Below are 22,643 nucleotides of genomic sequence, written 5' to 3'. Positions count from 1 at the left end.
AGAACATAAAACTTGTCCCAGAATTTGCTCTCTTTTCTCTTCACACTTCCTATTTGGTTTGCATAAATCTACTTACATTGCAATTGTTCTTCCACCACTTTTTTTTCTTATTAAAGATTCCATATCCAAGTCCAAATACTGCATCAAGCTGCATCTCTTTCTTTCCTAACTGGAGGCTTTGGCTGGACACCATGGCCACAAAGATCTACTTGCATTTTGAAGAGCCAAATCCTCTTTCTTTTTTTCTTTCCACTTCCTCCCTCCTCTCTTCACCAACACAGTTATCCAGTCCCATCCAGCTCAGACTCTTTTGGAACTGGTAAGTCCTCTGCTGGGTGCAGGATAACTCAGAAGGATGGTTTGTCTTTTTCAGACTGGAAGGCTACTCCAGCTCTCCCCTCTCTGCTTTACAAGTGCACGGTAACACAGCCAAATAGCACAGGTCTGGTAACTTCTGGGAGCAGTCCCACATTTTCTCCTTGGCAATTAGACACAAAGAGCAGAAAGCATCTAAAGGAGTGGGGAGAGCGATGGCCTTGCTGAGCTAGGGAGGGACAATCCACACACTGTGTATTATTTCTGTGACAAGTGTGAATGTGTTTTAAATGTCAGCTACTGTAGCAGAACCCACTGTCTACACACAGAAGCAAGCAGCATTTTTGATTTGCTGACACAAAAACAGCTCCCTTCCCTTCTTGCTCTTCTGAGCAGCAGCTGCCTGGAGTGCATATGAGAGGGAGAGAGGTGCTACAGTCTGGCTTGCTTAGGAATCAAGTGGAGGAAAGAGCTTTGTGAATTCATGGTGGGCTACTCTGTGGGAGGAGGAATGAACATCCTTCCCTCTGGCATAACAGGATGAATGCCAATCCCACACATTTGTGTGTGTTCTGGGGTGGATCTACCACTCATCTACAAGCCCTTACCACCAGCTATCATGCAGTGGCATCTGCACTGTGTAATGTTGTGACCCACTCTACTTCTCTGAAGGTGGGCTTGAAAATGTATATTTATGTATATGTGCCTATATGCATGCACAAATCACACAGATAGATGTCCTTACACTATTATAATTAACTATTGTTTTGCCTCTGTTATTTTCCTTTTTTTTTTTTTTTTTTTTGAAACCCCAGCTAATTGAAACAATACCCAATGATTTATGTTAAAGGTAGTCATTTTCAAACTCACAGCTTCAAGAATATTTATAGAAGTATATGCCAGGGTTCTTGGTTCTGATCCACTTTTTAAATATATATTTTCCTGAAAATGAAGCATACATATATACATTTATATACACATATACAGTATACAGCCAGCAAGAGTAAGGCTTGTCCTTGAGTCATTTCTTTGACATTTAGCTTTGAAAAACCATCTTTAGCAATCTTCAGTGACCATGTGGTAGCCAGGACCATATCCAAACCACCTGAGTTTGGACTGCCCTTTTTGTAGTCAGCACTTTGACTGTTAATTCACTCCAGATGCCAACACTTCTCATCTGGAAGGATCTAATGCACCTTGCCAGCATGCAAGTCCCTTACAAAATAAAACCCATGCAGGTTCCCCCTAGGTGATATTTAAAGACGAATTATGAACAATGACTGAAACAATATTTGAAACACTGTCTTACTTATGGTATTTTCCAAACACTGTGTGGAAACCATGCATTTCATGTCATAATAGTCCAATGAAAACTATTAAGAATGCTAAAAGATGAACTAGCCTTTTTAAAAATGGATCTGATACTGGCATGCTGTACTTCTGTGCATATAATGCATTATCAAGACTTCCTGATGTTGCCAGGAAAAAACTTTATGTTAAACATGAAGTGTTTCATCCTCATATAGAGGATGAAATTGCATGGAATTCCCAGGATGAAACAATAGGGCTTTTGGATTTTCATTTTTAGTGATGAGTACTTGAGAAATTTGGGGTCAGACCCACAAAGGCTTAGACACATGCTTATCTTCATGTATAACTCATGCCTGCAACTCATTGCAGCATTTGGCCCCTGACACAGTTGTTTCAGCACAGAATCTGTACTATAAAGCCTGGGATGTGAACTTGTCCTTGCTGCAGTCAGTGGGAGGTTCCCTGGGAGCACAGTTAGTTTATGTGAGCCAGCAGAGCTGGCCTGTAAGGGCTAAAATAGAAAATTAGCTGTTCATATGATATGAACTTTAAAATAGTGCCTTTCTCTAACTTCAGAAGAGAGAAATAAAAAAATCTTTGAATAACAACTTTATGCTATTATTCAATATTCTACTCTTTACTGTGGTATCGTCCCAAGGCCCAAATGAGGTTCCCATTTAAGGTTTCTTTATACCACATTAAGCAAATGATCACTTCTTGGATTCTAACCATCTTCTGTATTTTTATATAGAGCTTTAACTTCAAAACCTTGAAGCAGTACAGGTTTGATTGAGAACACTGCCACACTCAGTGGCATTGAATCCTAATACCAATTACAGCACTGGGTTGGGCAAGAGTGATAGTTAAATCACCCATCCTCTGTTTGGTGTCACCCTCCACACCGAGACAGGTACTTGAAGTTTGCACCATGGCAGAAGTCATGATTTTAAACAGCTTTTATTTTGTGAGACAGGAGTGTTAGAGCAGGAAGACTTGTAGATATTTTAGAAAATGGAAAGTGTCTACCGACTTGCTAAAATATAAGATGGGTTTTATTTTATATTTACTACAAAAAGAGCCACACAACATCAAGCAGATGATAATGAGGCTGTTGGGACACAAGCATTTGGCTGCTGCATCTGGCAGTAGCATGGGATGACAGAATCATTGATCAGGATTTAATTTTAATTTCTTGTCATAATTTGCATTTCCCTATTACTGTTTGCTGCGTTTCAGCCCTTTGGGTTGGGGACCAAAAGCCAATTTAAAGCTCAAACTATGAAAAGTCCAGCATTTCTCTCCTCCAAAATACCGAGCAAAAATAAACACCCCCCATCCTGATCTTTCCCCTCACACATTTATCCACTGGAAAAAGTCTGCTCCTCACAAAATAGGCATGTGTACCACAGAATTCTTTATGTCATATTTAGAGGAGACTCTGGCTATAGCTTTTCCTTTGGTCACTCACAAAAATTAAGTGGGTGAGGGTGAGAGTGTGGCACTCTCACAGAAAGAGAGCAGAACAAAAGGAGTAGCTGAAGCCCGAGTTCCTCACAGGAATGGCTTTGAATCTTTGTGTATGTGTGGGAAGAGCTTCCTTGATACCATCTGCTTGAAAAGAAGGAAAAACAAATTAAGAACAAGGAACAGAACAGCTTTTTGCCCTTATACTCTCAAGGTTTAATAAAATAGAGAAATCGGCAATTGTACAGGACTGTAAGAAGGAAACAAACAGATGAAATGGTGGTCCACTATTTCTTTGCTCTGTAATTATTTTATGAAAAAATAACAGCAGCCCACCTAGCCATAAGGAGTTTTTTTTTTGGTGTCTGGAACAGAATTAGTCGCAATGGGATGGTGAAGCCTAGTTTAACATAGCCGTGTAATGAGACATTCCAGTATGAGAAACTGGCACAAGCTGACAAGGGTATCTTCATTTCTGTTTGAAATTGTTGAACTTACAGCTTTTATCTGCTAATGTGCAGAAAGCCACAGTTTACATTCCTGCCTGATCTGAGAAGTACATCTGTGATCATTCCTTTCCATGTGCACTGCCTGTGGAAAGAACACTCCACCTGCTAGGGAATTCAAAACATGTAGTTCCACACAAGTCTCTGAATTAAAACGTTTCAGGGAGAGAGACTAGGGTTAAGAAATGATGCTTTACTTTCTCCAGAACATAATTATAGGGAAGCAGTTCAGAACATCTAGATTAGGTTATCCAGCAGCCTAATTTAAACACGGTCCCGTCCTCAGACAATAAATAATGTACATGTGGTGGGCATGAGTCATCACTCTTGCAACAGTGTCTGGAGCTCCCTACTTTGCATGATTTATGCATTAAAATGTAAATGAAAAATCTTTTTTTCTTATAATGTGAATTCATGCGAGAGGTCATTTATAGACATTACTTAGATTAGCTTAGAACTTCTCTGAGGTCACAACCACCTGTTGGGCTCTGGAGGTGCGATGCAAAAGGAAGGAGGGGGAGAAAGGGAAGCTTTAGCCATCTTTTGAGGGCTGAGCCCTCAAATCTGTGCCTATCCTCCTCTATCTCGGAGCTGCGTTAGTCTTTGTCTCGGAGCCGCGGGTCTGCTGTTGCAGCAGCGAGGGGCCGCCGGGTGCGCAGGTGAGTTCGAGAATCGCTCTGAGGAGCCTGGAGGGCTCACTCCGCGCTGCCTGTTCGTGTGCCCGCTGGCGTCACGCCGTAATAACAGCCACATTTCCACTGCTCTAAGGACGTGCGCTTCCTCCAGCGTCTAAACTCCGGCTGCACGGCCAACCCTTGCCTAGTCCGGGCTGGTTTAGTCTCTAGTGAGACGTGGGACAAACTCTGGGGCTGTTCCCAGGCGGAGGCCGGGGTTCTCCCGGGGGTCCTTCCGTCCCTCCCGCCGGTAGCACGGCCTTCCCGGGCCGGGCAGAGCTCTCCCGTAAGGAATTTTCCTGAGGAGCCCCACAGCAGGTGGGCGTTCGGCCGCGGCTCCCCGGGCAAGCCCCGCCGGAGGCACCGGAGGATCCCTCCGATTAAACCGTGCCTGGAGGTGATTGCTTCTTAACAGGCTGCCGGATGGATGCGCGCAGAGTAATTTTAAATCACCGAATCGCTATTTATTCATATAATACTCTTAAAATTGAACGTACACCCCAGTGCCCTCGTAACGACTGGGAGGGGAGGCCGGCGTGCGGGAAGGGAGAAGAAGAAAAAGCGGGGAGCGAACCCGGGTCTGAGCCGGGCAGGGAACAGCGCCTGGCTGGAAGCCCTGGGCAAGCCGCCGCACTGTCGCCTGCTGGCCCAGCCTGCCCAGGGGAAGCCGATCCTTGTGCACCGCAGAGCAGCACCGCACGGCTCCGCTCCGGCCGCACCCGCCCTGCCAGCGCCCCCTCCCTCATCCATCCTCCCCGCAGCTCAGGAGGGCGGGCGGCGGCACCGCAGAGGCGGCCCGGCAGTGCCGGCAGCGCCCGGGCGGCGCGTCCCGTCCCTCCCCGGGGAAACCCCGCAAGAGGAGCAGGACAGGGAGAGGGCGGGGGGAGCGCCCCGCATCATCTCCATTGGCGATGCCGCCAGCGCCGCGTCCACCCCCATCCCGGCAGAGTGGAGCCGGGCTTTGCTGAGGTGAGTGGTCACCTCCGGGCAGCTCTGCCTGTCCCCGCTGCGATGTCACCGGCCGAGACGAGCAGCCCGCTCCGTACAGACAGGAACGCTGGGGGCCGGGGAAGTTTCCGTGCGGGACAGCGGAGCCAGCGCGGCGAGAGGCGGAACAGCCGCTCCGGAGCTCCAGCTGCGGTAGGGGACGCGTGTGGGAGCAGGGAGGCACCTGGAGAGCTGGCCCAGGTGGAGCGAGAACAGCTGGTTGGAGAGGGGGTGGGGGGAGGAAGAGAGAAGGTGGAGAAGCGGGCGGGGACAGGAGGAGATGGGGGAGCCGGGGAAAGAGGTGACAGCAGCAGCAGCTTCTGTGCATCGGTGCCTTATCCCCCCCGCTCGCCGGCTGAAGCACCGTGCTCTGCTCCCCGAGGTTGGAGGTGCCACCGCTGCAGTTCCCGGCCACACGCCGGAGCCGCGCTCTCCTTCGTGGATTCGCCGGGCAACTATCGGGAAAAGTGGCTGTGCGCGGGCAGCGACTTAGCGCAAGGTGAGGGCTGGCGTGTCCGTGTGTCTGTCTGTGCGGGGCCGGGCGGGTGGCGGTGCCGGACAGCGCTGCTTCGAGCGCTGCTGGAAACCTGCAGGCACCAGGAGCGGGCCAGAGCGCCCGGCCCGGCCCGACCCGCGTTGTGCTGCGCGGTGGCCGCCGTCGCTCCCCCGCGCAGCGCGGTGGCAGCAGCGCTCGGGAAACTTTGTGCGGTCCCCTTTGTGCGCGGGGAGCCGCGGCGTGTGCGCGCTGCGCTGTTGCTCGCCCAGCTCGATCCAGCTGCTGCCTGCGTGTCTGGCTGCGTTCGGCATCAATATTTATTTACAGGGCTCGGGTATTAATCAGTCATGCCGCGGAAAGCTCATTAGCGGCGACTTGTTTCCATGACAACGGGACCCCTCGGAGCCTTCGGGGTTATCTGTTTGCCCGATTTTCTCTCCTTTCATATTCGTACTAGTACCGTTTTGTCACGGGGGACAAAAACAAGCGAATAAACCCTGTGGCCCCTCTTCGCTTTTCCTCCAACGCTCTACGATTTCCCCAGACTTATTTAAAGATACGTGGATGTGATTAAGCAAATGTCAGAGTTACACAAGGTTTCTGAGTATTTGTTCTGCTGCATTACCTCATTTAGCTGTAAAGCTCAAACTAAGATGTGGTCTGACTTGTCTCGTATTCAAAGTACTCCTGAGTTAGTGCTAAAAACTGTTGATTTTACTTATCTTTCTGCTTGTGTGTCATTTGGTAGCACAGAAACCTTTGAGAAGCTTCATGTTGCAATCTCTGCTGCAGCTGAGCTGGGAATCAGTGATGACTTCCTCTGTAACTTTGTCATCGTGCTGTGGTGTGACCTTGACAGGTCTTTTTAGGTTCTTCCTACCCCACTCTGCTCAGCAAAAGGAAATGTCACTCACTTGCACCTGTGCTCTGAGCTAATCAAGCAAAACACTTTATCTAAGATGGAATAGTGTTAAAACCGAGTATATGAGTGTATTGTCCTCTGTTACAAGTGAACATATGTTCCTTCTCCCTAATGGTAGTGGTAAAAATCCTCCTTTTTAACTCCAGTCTTTATTTAACATAGCACAGTGTCCCTAGTCTTCAAAAGATGTGAACTGTTACCATCCAGCTGAAAATAGTCGTTCAAAGGACGTTTTTAAATGCTTTCCTTGGTTAACATCTTCAGAATCGGGTAAAAATGAGAGTCTTTAGCATTCTGAAATTTGTGGAATATCCACTGTTACAAAGAGTACACCTCCAGTGAGAAGATGCAAGAGTAAGGAAAGAAAATGCTGTGAAACTGAATGCCAGTCTTAATCACTTGCCTTAGCACTGCAACCTGAGAGGGACTTAAAAGATTTTTTTAGCGAGAATGAGCAAACGCACAGTTTTAACTATATGTTAGGTTAAACATCTGAAGCTCTCCTGCAAATGTTCATAGTTTTGAAAGAGACAGTTTAATATGTAGTGTTATGTTGAGAAGCCTTGGGAGTGTGTAAGGAATGTTTTAGAATATTCAGTTCTGCGACACTGCCCGAGAGATGTTCAGTTGTGACTGTTTCAGATTACAGGAGTAGGAAGTTATAATAGTAGGGGAACTTCTGTATGAAGCATTCATTCACTCCTTCTCAGTGAATAAACTGTTATAAGATAACTCTCTTTCATGTTGTGAGAGAGTCTATCCTCAGCTCCGTCCAGCAAAGTGCTAAAACATCTGCCTCATTCCAAATGCATTAGAGTAGGCAAATTCAAGCTTTTACTGAAATACCCTAAAGGTATTTTTACTGAAATACCACTAAAGCCTGTGACCTTCACTTTTATATTCTGTTTTTTAGCAACTCAGTAGTGAGATACCTGTCTGAAAATATTTCTTATGAGTTGAGGACCATCACCAGCCACTAGTTACCAGTGAAGTAACTTAATGACAATCCCGCGAACAGAAAGAAAGAAAAGAACAAAAATCTTAGTTGTCATCATGTCTACTTTGGATGTAATTGACTTATATTTCCATGCTGAATAATTACATTTTTAGTACTTAGTGCTCCACAGGCAACGCGAGTAGAGACAAAGTGAGAGATTTTACTCTGTGCTTTACATCTCTAAAGCTCAGCCTTTTATTATTGGTGGTAGTAAGAGCAACAGATATTCCAGTTGATTTTTCAAACCCTAGATGCCATGAGGGGGGGAAAAAATTCTTAGTTATATTTTTTAAGACATAACAGACAGCAAGACAGATAATTTGTTACAAGCCCTTATTATTTTTCTAGATATTTTCAGAACAATAATCACTTAAGGTTGTGAGAAGGTATCTGAATATGTAAAACTGTCACTGATAAAAGTGTTTTGTTTGAGAGAGTGGGAAAAAGTACATAGACATGAAGGCTAAGACTATAAATATGGATAATGATACTGGTTTGCATTGTGTTTTACTCAACATTATACCAAAGTAACTTGGATATAATGTACACTGGTTTTTGTAAACAAAAATATTTCTAATGGTGTTCATATTCAAGATACCACAAATTGTTCAACCAGCCAATTGCTCAAACTTTGCTGTTGTGTGGAAATAGACTTAATATTCTTTGTTTCTCTGGTGTTGGAAGTCCCACACCTGGGATGAGTAAGTGCTGGACCAGTATTTAGAGGAGGTTGTTGAGCTCCTTTCTCTGCAACTGATCTACTCTGGACAAGTCACCGTACCCCTCTATTATAATTTTTCCCTACCCCCATTAATCATCATCATTCTTTGGAATGTAGAGTTTTGCTATATTTGCATATATTGTGCCTAGAGAGATCTCTGTGAAAGCAGCAAAATGTTAGTGCAGCACAATGACAAATTGTAGCCAACGTTTTTCCTGTCTAGGTCCTTGGTCACTGGCATCTATATACCAGTGAGATCGTTGGAGGTCAGTGTGAAGATGTTGTGGAGGAATTACTTCCAGGGCTAGTTCCTTAGCATTCATTTTGCTGATTATATTTGATGGAAACAGATTTCAGAGAAAAAGTTCACAGACCTGTGCTCCAAAGGCTTGAAAATAAAGAATGGCTCATCACTGCTTTTCCTGTTTACTGTCAGGTTGGATGTACTGGTTTTCTGGATGGAAGAATAAGACCATTATGAATTTAAAATAGACGTATTGGCAGCAAGGGGCTTGTGAAGGGCAGAGAACAGCCCTAAATATCCAAAATGATTTTTTTTTTTGTTTGTGTGTGTGGCTTTTTTTTTTTTTTTTTTTTAGGAGAGGGTTAGGAAGGTGAGTTTCCAGGTATACTTTTTGAGTTCATAAAATGCACAACCTCATTTAACAGGAGCAAGTAACGGTGTTAGGAAGGTATGAGAGATGTTTCTGTAATTCCAGTTGGCACCTCAATTATATTCTTCAAAAGCTACTGTAACGTGTTTATATTTCAAATGGTAGTGTACTTGATTTAGCTATAGGGCTTTTAGTTTGGTCTTCGTTTCAAAATCAACCTAATAATCAATACTTCTGATAAACCAATCTTTTAGATTGAGGCAGGATTGTTCCATATGAAAGGTTTGCAGATGAAAACCTGACTTTTAAAGTGATATCTCTTCTATATGGTAGATTGACTTATGCTTTTCATTAGAATTTAATGGCCAAACTTAAGATAAAACAAAGACTGCATTTTTACATACCAGTGGTAATGTAAAACTCTCCTGTTTCTGTCATTTTATTTTTTAAAAAAATGAACCTTCTTAAATGTGAAGATGTAAAAAAACTCCTTTCTGACCTTTCACTTACTCACCATATTTTTAATGAACCATGTATAATAATTTCAAAATTACTTAGGCTTTTAAGGCCCAAGTTTGAGACAAGCCAAAGAAATCTGTGTTTTAAAAAATGCATTCTGGAGGGATGCCTCTCCCCTGTCTCTGAAATGCCTGATTATTCACATGCTCAAACTCCCAAGTAATTTTGGAGGTTTTGGACCTGGGTGTGTTTTCTACTTGTAAAATAGAGATGTCAGCTCAAATTACTTTGAAATTCAAGTTCCTCTCATACCTGTATTGCTCAGAGTGATGGGCTCAGCAGCACCTCAGCCATGAGAAGATGCTGCTGCTGTGCCTTTTCTCTTCAGCTGCCAGGACAGGCTGGCAGGGGGAAGGAGCCAGGGGGTAAAATTGGGATTTTCTCTGGGGATAAGGCAGGGAGAGGCATCCCCTCTGTATGTGCTGCAGCCCTTCTGCTTCTCCTGTGGGAGTCCCTTGATTTGTAGACTGACCTTTCCACACCAGTGAAGCTTAGCAGGCCCTCCCAATTTTCTCACTTTATGCCAAGATCTCTGATTTGCAGACAGGGAGTCTGTTCCTGCTCTATTTGGAGGCAAGGGCTGATTTCCATAGGAACAAGATGTATTCCTAAACATACTTCAGTAGCTAGAAAGAAACTTCCTAATAAAGACCCAAGCTCACATAACACAGAACATGAAGCATTGTTCTGAGCTTCACTTCAGAGCTCTTAGCAGAAACAGGGCTGCAGACTAAGCACTGCAAGCAGCAAATCTCAGGGCATTCCTGGCAGCACTGTCAAGAATTATCCGCTCTCATTCTGCCCAGAGAAACAACTGAGGCTTCAGCAGGTTACCGATAAAATCTTATTGAGCCCGTTAGGTGATATCAGGAGCGAGCAGTGAGGTGTGATGTAGTAGCTGTTACACAAAGGATTTGCTATGTCAAACAGAAAAGGCAGCAGGATTTCAATTTACCCGAAGAAAGAAAATGCCCTCTTGCATGCTGATGTGTGAGACTCTTGGAAGTTACCAAGAAAAACTTTGGAATGCAATTCTGCTACTCTGATTTGTCGTACTCTAGCCAGACTAGTTCCTAACTAAAACTTTTTTTCTTCTTCTTTATTTGGATGGGGATTTTTTTTAGGTGGAGCTCTCATTGTACTGACATTCCTGAGTTGCTGTTTCACAACAATGAATCCTTTCCAGTTACAGGCTTTTTCTTTCAGAGGGGTTCAAATTAATCACCTAAAGGCTGTTGGGTGTCGAGGGTTTCCAAATATAACTCATCGGTATCTGTGATTCCTTTATTTCCCAAATCCATGTATTCCATTAATTTTGCCACTAGAAAGGCACTGTTCTGTCCAAGTAGAGCTTTCAGGGTGCAAGGAAGTGGTGGGAAGATAGAGATTAGTGCTTTTGCCATCTGTGTTGCATTCCCATACATGAGAGCCTCAGGGCTGCTTTTTCACACAATTTTCAGCTTGTGGTAGTCAGAGTATAATTTTCTCTGGTTATCTCCCATCTTGGACTGGTTTGTTTTTGTGGTGAACATTTGGGGAAATGCATTTTTTCCCCTTGCGGTGTCTTAACAGCATCAACATTTGTTAAATTATTCTTTACTTACTGCCCAGTAATTAGTATATTTATTAAAATTTTAAAAAAGCTTTGTCTTGTAAACCATGTAGCATATGTGCTTTCCCCTTATGTGACTTTTCAGGTAATTACTATTTTAACAGTTGAAAATATAGACAAAAGTCTAGAGAGATTAACTTTTCCAAGGAAATTGCATCCACTTCAGACACTTTATTTTGCGTGGCAAATATAAATGTTCAATATGCATTAAACTCCAGAGTTAATTTAGGGTTCTTTGTTCATGTCTTGTTTCAGTATGACCATTGCATATAATTGGACAGAAAGCTGCCAAGATAATAGACCAAGCTGCCTATCCTCAAGATACAAAACATTTCTATTTCTAAAGGTACACGTATTCCAAAATGCAGAGCTTGAACAAAAGACTGCTCAAATTATTTACTTGAAAGCTGCAGCCCAAAATTTTGTAGTCCTGAAGTTATCCCAAAGCAGGGAGTTGTCAAGAGTGTGTGAATGGAAATTAGTGGAAACTGAACAACATCTTCACAGGATGGGTTTCATTTCTATTTTGTCGTGAAATCAAGACATTAATTCTTTTAACACTCATATTGTCAGTTAAATTCCCCTTAGTGGTAAAGGAGCCCTGACCTGAATAAAACACTGGTTCAGTATCTGGCTTCTTGGGCTGTAATGCAAAAGTCATTGCATTACAAAATCAGTGAGTGGCTGCTCTCAGTACTGAAACCACTTCTCAGAGGCAAGTTCAGTATAATGCTCATTACCCTTTTTAATTGTGTGGAGTTTTAAGAGTAATTCATTGTGATTCTGCTGTGAAGTATTGTGATGTGGCAACATTTTGTTGATGAAGATATTGCTGGAAATTCATTTTTAGAAATACTATTGGCAGGGATTTAGAAACCTGGGCTCCAGCCAGGAAGTGAACAATCACTGCGAGGAGATTCTGTAGACACATCTTGGAGATTTATTAATTATTAATTATTACTTTGTGCTGCAGCCCCTCTCATCCCTGTTTGGGCAAGTCTGTGAATTTTTCTGGGAAATCGTGTAAGGGGCTGGCAGAGGGATTGCTGTAGTGCAGGGCCATTGGCCAGGGCAGTGGCACTGAGCCATGTCCTGTCCCACAGCCCCTTCAGGGCAGGTGGCAAATGGAAAGGGTCCCGTGGTGCTGTTCTGCTTCTACCATGTGGTTTTTGACAAGTAGTTCTTCTGCTGGAAGAGCAGCAGGGTGCACAAATCACTGTGTTCACCTCTGCTGCAGAGATCAAGCCCTGTCACTCTTCTTGTCATTTCCCTTCCTTCTTTTCACTGTTCATCTCCCAGCTAGGGTGGGTCAAAGGCAGCTCCTTGAAATTCCAGAGGGTTTGTTTACCTCAGAAACAAATTTTACATGAGAAACTAGCTCATTTATATTGTTGGTGATAATTGCTTTTTAGGAGCCTCATGCACAGAACTGTATTGATAAACTACGAGCTTGTCTTGAAACAATTAGCCTTTAATTTACAGTAGAAGGGCACAAGTGAAGAGTTACTGAACAGGGCTCTCACATTTCTTTAGTAGGAAATAACTGTTCTCAAGACAGGTATCCTACTTTTGCAAGTCCATGGCCAAATTCCTGTTTATTTGAATGGGAGCAGGGTCAAGCCCCATGTGCCTGAGGGCTGCTATTTTGAAAGTAAATCTTTGCTGAGTCCCCTCTGCTGGAATTGGGATGCACTTCTGGGAGGGAAGCTAAATACAACGAGAAATTAATGAGGAAGGGAATTGGCAGCAGTGGTACTACTTTTGCCTTTCTGCTCTTTATCACTGTGGCCATGATCTCATTGCAGCCACAGAGATGTGGTGGGAATACAGTCATGGATGGCTAAATTCCTTCTAGGAAAGCCAGGGCAGCAAGGCAAGGTGGTGGAGCTGCTGTTGATGGGATAGAGCAACTGGAATGTTCTGAGCTCTGCCAATGAGTGGGTGAAGAAGGAGTCAAGAGCTTATGGGTGTGTGAGGGTAGGCCTGGAACTAGCATCACAGGGAGGCTGTGCAGGCTCCCTTTCTGGAGAGATTCCAAAGCCACCTGGATGCAGTCCTGTGGAATGTGCTCCAGGTGATCCTTGAGCAGGGTGGGTTGGGCTGGATGATCTCCAGAGGTCCCTGCTAGCCCCATCCACTACCTGTGTCTGTGATCAGATTTCCACACTTTTGTGTTATGCAGTCCATTAATTCAGTCTTTGTTAGACAGTCTCTTTTTTCTCATAGTAACATCTTAATAGCGGAGAAAGTTCTATCAATAGTTACTCATTTAAGCCCTAAGGCCAGAATCTGAAGTTCGCTGCTTTTTTTTTTTTTTTTTCTAGAATCTATTGGACAAGAGAGAAGTTAATATGGATGTACATGCACACATAGCTCTCCTTAAAATTAATTTGCATTACATGTGTTCATTTTGTGCTTCTCTATTGGGCTGCTCTCTGTGATGAGAGCTGCAAGCAGGTTAATCTTATGGCAAATTTTGGTTCAGGTTTTAACCTTGATTACTATTCCCTAACTCCACCTAGCTTCTCCCTAAACCTTCTGAGTTCGGACTGCAGTGGGAAATTTTCAGTAGCATGAACATGAGTTCAAGTGACTGAGAACTATTAATAATGCAATTTATTCCTTTGTGTTGAATATAAATAACATAGCTCCAAACTTACTGCAGTGATGGAAATGAAATACAGAATAAACATGTTCACAAGGCTTCACGGTTTGAAACATTTAAGGCATTATTTTTCTCTTTTGATCACTGAAATTTAATCCAGTAGTCTTAAATCAGTGGTTATTATAGAACAACCTTAAAGCCTCAAGCCAGAGCTCCCACCATGGTTTTCAGGAGCACCCTGTACTGTGCTTGTGTCATAGAAAGCCCCAGTCACAGCTCTTGGTGCCAGTTGCTTTTCAAGGAAGATAAAAGAGGAGCAATATTCTCAAGGAAGTCATTCTTAAGTCATTCTTAAGCAGGATGTGTTTGTGTTACTGGTTTGTTTTTTTTTTTTTTTGATAATTAGGCACAGAAGGCAAGCACTGTTTTTGCTACCTCCTGCATATTTCAACAATTAAAAACCCTGTATGAAATAAATAATGCAAATGAAACTGTAGTGTGATCACTCACCATGATCAAAGCTAAGATTTCTCCTTAGTTTCTGAGTTTGCTCTGCCTTCCCTGTTCTGTGTTGTCAGCCCTGTATCCTTTTTTGGATGGGCTTAGGCAGGCAAATGGAAATCTTGTCATTTGCTTTAGTTACAAAGGTTGGGATTGACTGAGTTTTGCAGTTTACTGCTGCCATGGGCTGGCTGCCCAGCAGCTGCCAACAAATTTCTAAAATGAGCCAGTCTTCTATATCAAAAGTATTTGTTGGGGTCTTCTTCCTCTTCGTGTCTTCCATGGGAAGTGGTGCTGGAGCCAGTAGCAATGGTTTTGTTTCAGGCAGTACTGATCAGAACTTGGAAAATCATTTTCCTGTTTCCTTTGCTTTTTCCTTTCCCTTTCCTTTCTGCCTGGTATGAAGTAACTATTCTGGTGTTTTAGTTTCAAGCATCAAAACCAAACAAATGTTTAGCCCATTTAAACATTAATTTCTTTTCTAATTTTCTTCCAATTCAGCTGCCAAAACAACAAAAAATGCCTGTCAGTTGCATGGTCCTTATGGAGAATTTGTATCTGGCACAGAGGGGCTCTCCACAATAACATGTTTTATCCTGTGAATTGAGATGTTGAGCACAGATATGATCAGTTTGTTTCCAGAGCCATCATCATTGCAAGCCCTCAGAAATGCTATCCTCTTGCACAAGAGCATTTTCCATGGTTAAACAGCCAGAGACTTAGAGTTTGAAGAGTTTAGGAAACCACTAAAAACCCCCAAAGCTTTGTTGAAGGGAATAGATTACCTATGTCCTTTTCTTGAAAACAAAGCTAAAACGTGATCCCCAAGGAATTCGGTATCTTCAGTTCTTAAGCCCATAATGGCTCTGTTTATGATAGAATCACAATTTTTTAAATCCTCTTTCAGTAAGTGCAAAGAGTATTTTGTGACAAATACCTCTTGGGTTGTAAGGTAGAATTATCTCACATGTTGTTTCTGTATCCAAGCTGAGTGCAATCCATCAGAATGATGGTTTTATTCATTTGGGGGAGCAGGAAGAAGGATTTAACCAAAATTGAGTTTTCTAGCTATGAGTAGCAAAGCAGACCCAGTAAAGCGAGCCGTGTGTTCTACTGCTTGCTGCTGCTAACAAATGTAATGATACACCAAAAACATAACGCAGTGATCCAGCAAGAATTCATAGCAAGAATTCAAAAATTCAGAGCCTGAATTCTGAGGTACCAAATGACAACTGATGCAATGGGAATTAATTGGGATGGCAGTTTCTCTGGCCTTCCTTCCCCTGTGAATGGGATCCAGAATTTTACCAACAAGCTAAGCAGAAAGGCCAATGCCTTAACATACATAAATCAGCACCTAAACCTGAAGTTTGTTTTGTCATAACAGTGAATGATCTCTGCAAATGTAATGATATGAGGAGTTCTGGCACATCAGAAGGATGAAACAATGTCTGAACAACACATTGCTTTTACACAGAAGTAGTAAAGTGCCACTTAAAATTTAAAAAATAAATTCTTCTGCATGGTCTGGCTTTTTTAATGGTGTGATGTGGCATCTTTTGGTCAAAGCTAAAGGTCACCAGAACACAAACCCTTCATTTGTTTTGCACCATATAAAGCACAGTACAACAGAAAGTAAAGCTATCAAAACACAAGTGATCAGCAGGATGCAGTAAGGTATAAATAACTATACAATATTAGGTTCTTTAAAAATAAAATAAAAGTGAGGTCTCATTTCTGTTTTATTGTGACAGGAAAAGGGAATAGCTGCTTTCCTAGAAAAAATAGAAAAGAGTCACTGGTGTGACTCTTGGACTGGGCACATGACACAGAAGGGTGTAAGAGTGGATGTTTGGATCAAGTTAAGCATCCTTCTAGCTTGTTACTATTACATGGGCTAGGTGTTTTATTATCTAAGTATAGGGAAATTGTATTTCACCAGATATACCCTCTCAGCTTCTGGCTGGCTGCCTCACAGGTGCATTCTGTCTGGCAGCAGAGTCAGTTTGGTGTTTAATAGCTGTTGGTGGGAGTTTTTATTCATAGAATTTGCCTAATTATTCTTGAAAGATAAGCAAGCTTTTGTCATAAAGAGAACAATTAAACTGCATGCTGTGTGGGAAAACCACCTCCTTTTGTTATTTTTCAAAGTGCTCTCTGATAATTCTTGTATTATGAGAAGTGATGCAGGATTGCTGTCTATTCAGTTTGTCAACACTTGTAAACTTTTCTAGACTTTTATCAAACTCCTTCCCAGCTGAATCTTCCTAGTCTGTTCAAATGCTTTGCATACAGAAAACATTTTACAGCCCTTACTATCCTTGTCATTCCTGATCCCTTTCCAGCTCTAGAGATGCAGAAAAATCATACCATGATATAATGATATTTTCTTTCCCAGCCCTTTTATCTCATCAGCTTCTGAAGTTCTATCTGTTACTGAGTACTAAATCACTATCTGCATAGAACTGATGTGCATAATTTCATTATAGCTTTCCTGTCTCTCTAAGATGCAGTAGCCCGCCCAGTGCTGAGGGAAAGGGATTTCCTCCCTGCATTATTTTGCATTTACCAGCATGAATTTCATTTACCATTTTATCCCCCTAGTTCCTCAGTGAGTGATGGATCCTGCTAGAATGATTTCTGGGTGAAGGCAAGGAAGTGTTCTCCAAGCTGTGGATGCTTTGAGGAGGGAGGGAGCTTAGTGTAAGAGAAAGTGTGTCTTGGGATTTGTCGTAGTTTTGAGGAATTGGAACTCCTGAATTCTCTGAAATAAATTTGGTCAAGCAATTCTCTTAATCCTGTGCAGTTCTTTGCCTTCTGGCACAGAGTCTTTGAAGGACTGAATAGGCAAAGCTTGCCAGAGTAACAGCGGGAATGTGGAAGCCCTGCTTTACTAGTTTTCAGCATCAAGGGCAGCAGTGGGAGAGGAAAAGAGACCTGGAATCACAAAAAAGGAGATAGAGGTTGGTCTTCACTGGAAGTCCGTTAACTTAGACACAGCATCTTGATGGCTGGATGACAGCAGTGGTATATGATCCACTGACAGCAGAGGCACTGATACCCTGCATGCACTCTGATCATCAGGGTTCTGTAGATGTTTGGCATTTCTCAGATGGCAGCACTAAAGCTCTTTCCCACTATGGTGTTGTGCTGTGTTTCTTGTACAGATTTAAAGTTTCTGTGATGGAAATGGCTCTTGGTTTTTGCTCCCTGTGCAGAGTTTTGGTCAGTAGTAGGAATTGGGCTCTTTGGTGGTGAGAGAAGGGACCTTCAACATGATCAGTTTCCCAGTGTTTATTCAGACTGCTTTAAAACTATGTGTTCTCAGGGATGCAGTTCCTCATATAAAAGATTCTTAAGATGTGTCTCCTCACCAAACAAGAAGAAAAACCTCTGAGGTTGTCAAATCTTCCTTCCCCTATAAAGTGTAAGTTTTATCCATGTGGAAACAATCCTTGTTTTCGGTGAGCCACGAGGTGTTGAGGGATATTCCCTCCTAGTGCCTTTATCTTGACTAGAAGACAGGTAGTCAGCACCTCTTTGGGCAAGCAAGTTTCAGTTACTGGTGTCGCAAAAGAATTTGTTTTGTGGTGGAGTCACAGAGTGTGCTTAGCCAAAGTACTATGAAGACTGCTCTTTAGATAATAGTCCTCATGTGAGTTTGTCTCGAGGAGACAGAGCAATCACTGAACACTATAAACAACAAACAACAGCAACCTGGATCGAATGTTGAAGGAAATTGAGTTGTAGCATCTTTGTGGTCGCCTGAACAATCTGAGGTGCCTCCATTTGCAAATGTGGTGTTAATGTTCTTTTTATTTTTAGGGAATTTACCTTCTTTCTTTGCTTTACTCTATGAATTCTAGTTCTTTCTAGAGCTGTTCAGACTCATGTTTAGTCATGCTATTTCTTTTAGGTTAAGACTTAAGTTTTACTAGAATTAACCTTTTATATCACCAAATATCTATGCTTTTCCTTTATTTGCCTTCTTTGCTGGGAAAGTAATCTACAGAATACATTTCTTTAATGGTTACCGTAAAGGTATTCTGAATTTCCAACAGCTTTATACATAACCTGGTGCTGTCTTAAGATACGGGGAATACATGGAGTCATTTATCTCTTAAGGTTTTTCCCCCTCATTCTCTTTCTACATATTTGATTGGTTCATTTCAGTCAGTATCTAAGTTCTACCTCCTTTTGTGCTGTAGGGGCATTCATACTCTGCTTGTACAGGTTATTCCAACAGCTATATGAGAGAAAAACCTCTGCTCTGTGTCTTAAGGCACAGACTGCTGAGTCCTTGAATTTTTGAGATCTGTTCTGTTACCATGTTAATATTGTCCTTGGACTCTGGGGTAGCAATTTGATATATGCAGGAATAGCCTGGCTAATGAACAACCAGTTAATCTCAGTGATGGGTAATTCCTCCTCCATTATGTGCTACACCTTTCTCAGTTCATTTACTGAAGCATTTTATTCTGTATTCTGCCGTGGCAAAAGCAAAGAGCTCTTGAACCTCTTGAAGCTCTTGAAGGAAGTTTAACTTCCTTCTGTGAAATGCCTTTTCTTTAAGTTTGGAGGTCATGATTTAGCTAACTGCTGACTTGGGTATGCCAAACACAAATGTAATAAGCAGCCTGTTTAATTTCAAGCTGATAGTCTTGCTTATCTTCTCCTAAAACCTTCTACGCAACTCTGAAGCAGAATACTTTTGAATTAATTCTCCTACTGACATGGTTCTCAGCTATGTGTTATGCAAGCTCTGGTTCTTATGTGCTCTTATTAAGTGAAGTAATCCTCTTGTAGTCCCTGCATCTGTCCTTCATGTGGCAGGAAGTTACTGTGCTCTCAGTTTGCCAGAGGTCCATGGGCAACTTTCAACATCAGATATCTTTTGCTTGTAACAGGCTGGGTTCTTTGCATTTTGCATAGTTGCTGTCCACTATATATAGTTGCATTTTCTTCACTTGGCACATCCTTGTTTCCTCAAGAAAGTTCAAGGCCGCATCTTCCAGCGGTCTTCTTATGTTTCCCTGGTCTTTTTTCAGTGCCATATTCCTTATTTATTTCTAATGATGAGACCAACCGGTAGCTGTCCCTCTCTGTCACATTTGACTAAAAGACAATCAACTGCTGCCAGAAATAAGGTTTCCTAAAGCTGTCTCACCCTTAGCTAGTGGCCAGTGATAGTAGAGAAGATATGACTCTTTAGACTTGATGTAATCATGCACAACTGAATTCTCTCCACCCAGTGGAGTCAGCAGCACTTTCTTTGTCTTCCAAATTGAGATGTTCATATTGATTTGCATGTGGAAAGCCCCTCTCCACTGAACTGAGTATAGATACAGATCTGTGTGCTGCTGGAAGTTTCTAAAGATAGGTGAGAGGTGTCTGAATATCTGCCTGGGGAGTTCTGCTTAGGGACTCTTAACTCACCCCTCTTCTACAAGAGGCATTTAGTGGACAGCAGATTCCTTGTCCTGGTGTAATTTTGGTGTGGTTTGGTTAGCTTTGTTTCTCTTCCTACAATACATTCTGTGCTTGTTTGATTTTGGAAGTGAAGCACAGGGCACAGCAGTCTGTCCACCAGAGCTGGGCCCTTCACAGAGCTGCGCCTAGAGATGGGAAACAAGAGTGACCACATGTGATCAGTCCATCAGCATGGGCCAGCAGGCAGCTCCTGATTTAGATAATGAGAGTTTATCCAGAAGTCTTGTTCCCACCATCCCTCTCTTATTAGTGTCAATTATTGGATAAATACTCAAGCCACCCTTTTGATAAAGTTGATCTTGTTGAAGGAAAGAAAATGAGACAGTTCCCAGAAAACTCAAGCCTTGTGTATTCACTGCTGCCTAGCAATATCAAGTCTGACATTTTGAATAAGGCCCTTCACAGGTATGTGCAGCATTGTTTAACTAGTAATTCATTAAGGATAATAATAGTTTGTTTCTTTAAGTTTCTTAAAATCTGTAACTTGCTGCCGTTGATTGGTCATGGTTGTTTAACCTTTGGATTCTCTGGAGATGAGAGAAGGGGGAGAGGGGATATATTGGTAAAAATCACACAAGGGTGCCCGTTGTGTGGTACCAATTGAACAGATGTGGGCTAAAACAAAGCAGACATCAGTTGTTTGGATCTGGCACTCTGGGCAGCAAAACTGACACTGTTCCAAGTGCTTAAGGAATTCTTTCCAAGTCATTTGTAAATCGATTTAAAACTTTTCTCAATTATGAAGTATTACATGATGATTATTATGGAAATAAAAAATACCACCATTCCTCCTGTTTTCAGTTACGTTCTTCCTTACCTACATTGAGTCTTCAAATAATTGGAACAGGCTTTGAATTGTCATTCTGCATGACTGGTTTTAATTTCAAAGTGCATTTAGGGCAGAAGACTCTTTTTAATCGTGATAGTGTACAAAAAAACCTGCCCCATACCTGGCAGTCCAGTTACCAGTAGTAAGTAAGTGCTAATGTTTTTTAACTAAGTACGTTTTCCTAAACGTGAAAGAAATGCTCTTTTATTACTCAAAGGCAGGTACTTGTTCAATTGTACTCCAGCCTGTGTTTTGCATAAATTTGCTTCCTGTGTAGAGCATCCTTTTCATTTCTGCACCCTTATCGTTGCTAAGCGGCTTTCTCAGTTGTTGATCCATCTTCCCACTCTTCATTTTTATTAATATCCCATCTTTTATTAGAGTCTTGCTTCCATTTATATAGTGTGCCATGATTCAGCATAGTTAATAGGGGATTTTTATTGAAAGGCAGTAAAAGGGCTTTTGGAATAGCTTTTAAAACATATTGTAGTAGGTTTGAAAATGAGGTTTGTCGCATTTAATGTCTTGAGACAATGTAGCTTAACCCAGGCAGACTGCAGAAAATCCAGCTATTAAGTGGAAAATTTATATGATATTTAAAGTTTTCAGTGAACCTGAAGTGGGTATTGTGGTAATGAAAATCATTGCTTTCCTGATCGTTCAGGGTTCAGGACTGCACAAGGTTGTGACTCATATCCTTTTTCTAAACCTACTCCTTCTTCAAATACACAAAAAATCAAGAAAACAGGTGAGCTTAGTCTGTTCTTATGAGGATCTCTGAAAAAAACAAAACAAGTCCTGTTATATCTCATATATATGCACCTTATATATATAATATATGTGCCATTTATAACAATGTTTCATATGTATCACATATATTGTATATGTATCACATATTGTATTTGCCATGAATGATTATGTAATATATGATTTTTGTAATCATATTGTCATGTCATATATCACATGTCATATGATGTTGTATGTGTCATGTGGCACATGTCACAAGTATCAAATCCTATGTATTGTGTCACATTTATCACATGTATCACATCCTTTTCAATCACTTTTGCACAAAGAACTGAGGACAGATAAAGCAGAAAAGTCTAAAATGCCATTTCCATTTTAGTGTGAAGTACAGTGGAGGAAGAAATTTTCAGAGGCAAGTTTTTTGTAATTCAGTTAAACTTGGGAATGTTTCAAAATCTTTGGAATCAGTTTCTGTTCGAAGGTGATGCTCCCATGAAGTATTCTACCTTTGTCCAATACAGAATCCTTCTGGGTTGACCAAAAGGACTAACACAGTGAAAAATTTGCAACATCCAAAGGGTGAAAGTCAAGCTGCTGTACACAGGGAGTCTTTTTCTTAAGGCACTCTGAATTTACCTGTCAGATTTTAAATTCAGAAATACTTCCAAGGAAAATAGAATATCCAAGAATATTTCTTGTTGCTTAAGATGAATGCCTAAAAATACATTATCTGGAAACACTACAGAAATCTTTCAAGTAATGAAGGAAATCACTTTCACATCACCTGTTCTCCAGAAGTAAAACTTGTGTTTGAGCACAAGTCATACTGCTTGAAATTATTGACAGAGTAATTTTTATCTTTAAAAAGCTTCACCTTAGAAGAGTGAGACATCAAAGAGGTCCAAGTCCATTAAGAGGAGGAGGATCTTTGATTTTTTTTTTTTTTTTTTGAGCATTCTGGCTCTTACTCTGCAAAGAACAGAGGGGATTGCATTGATGTTCAAGGATTGCAGTCCTGTGCCAGAGCTATGCTTGTCCAGGGGAGGAGGGTGTGCCTGCAGTGGCATGTCAGCACTCTGGTGGTTATTAGATAAATCTGTTACACTGATTCGCACACTTTAGACCCAAATTGTTGGTAGCTTTTGGAGTGCTGAGCAGCTGGATAGAATTTTTAGCCAGTGCATGGCTGAATAATAAAGCTCCACTCCAGGCTGTTGGGTGCTGTCTGCAGACTGGGCTTAAATTGAAAATGGAAATTACCTGTATGCACACTTTCAAATTGAATCATATTTGTGACAGCGAAGAAAATACTAGTGTTTGTATAAGTAGTTAT

At 41.9% G+C, this 22,643-nt stretch overlaps 1 protein-coding gene across 1 annotated transcript in view; it reads left to right on the top strand.

Moving 5' to 3' along the window:
- Positions 1–5,684: 5,684 nt before the first annotated feature.
- Positions 5,685–22,643, top strand: part of SHISAL1 (shisa like 1) — a 73,165-nt gene continuing 56,206 nt past the window's right edge. The window contains exon 1 of the mRNA XM_053977367.1: positions 5,685–5,756. The gene's annotated coding sequence lies outside the window, so the exon portion shown is untranslated. The remainder of the gene's footprint in view (positions 5,757–22,643) is intronic.

This window comes from Vidua macroura, chromosome 5 (genome assembly GCF_024509145.1).
Source record: "Vidua macroura isolate BioBank_ID:100142 chromosome 5, ASM2450914v1, whole genome shotgun sequence".
NCBI classification, from domain to species: domain Eukaryota; kingdom Metazoa; phylum Chordata; class Aves; order Passeriformes; family Viduidae; genus Vidua; species Vidua macroura.
Note: the sequence above shows the minus strand (reverse complement) of the source record. Positions and strands in the feature narration are given on the sequence as shown.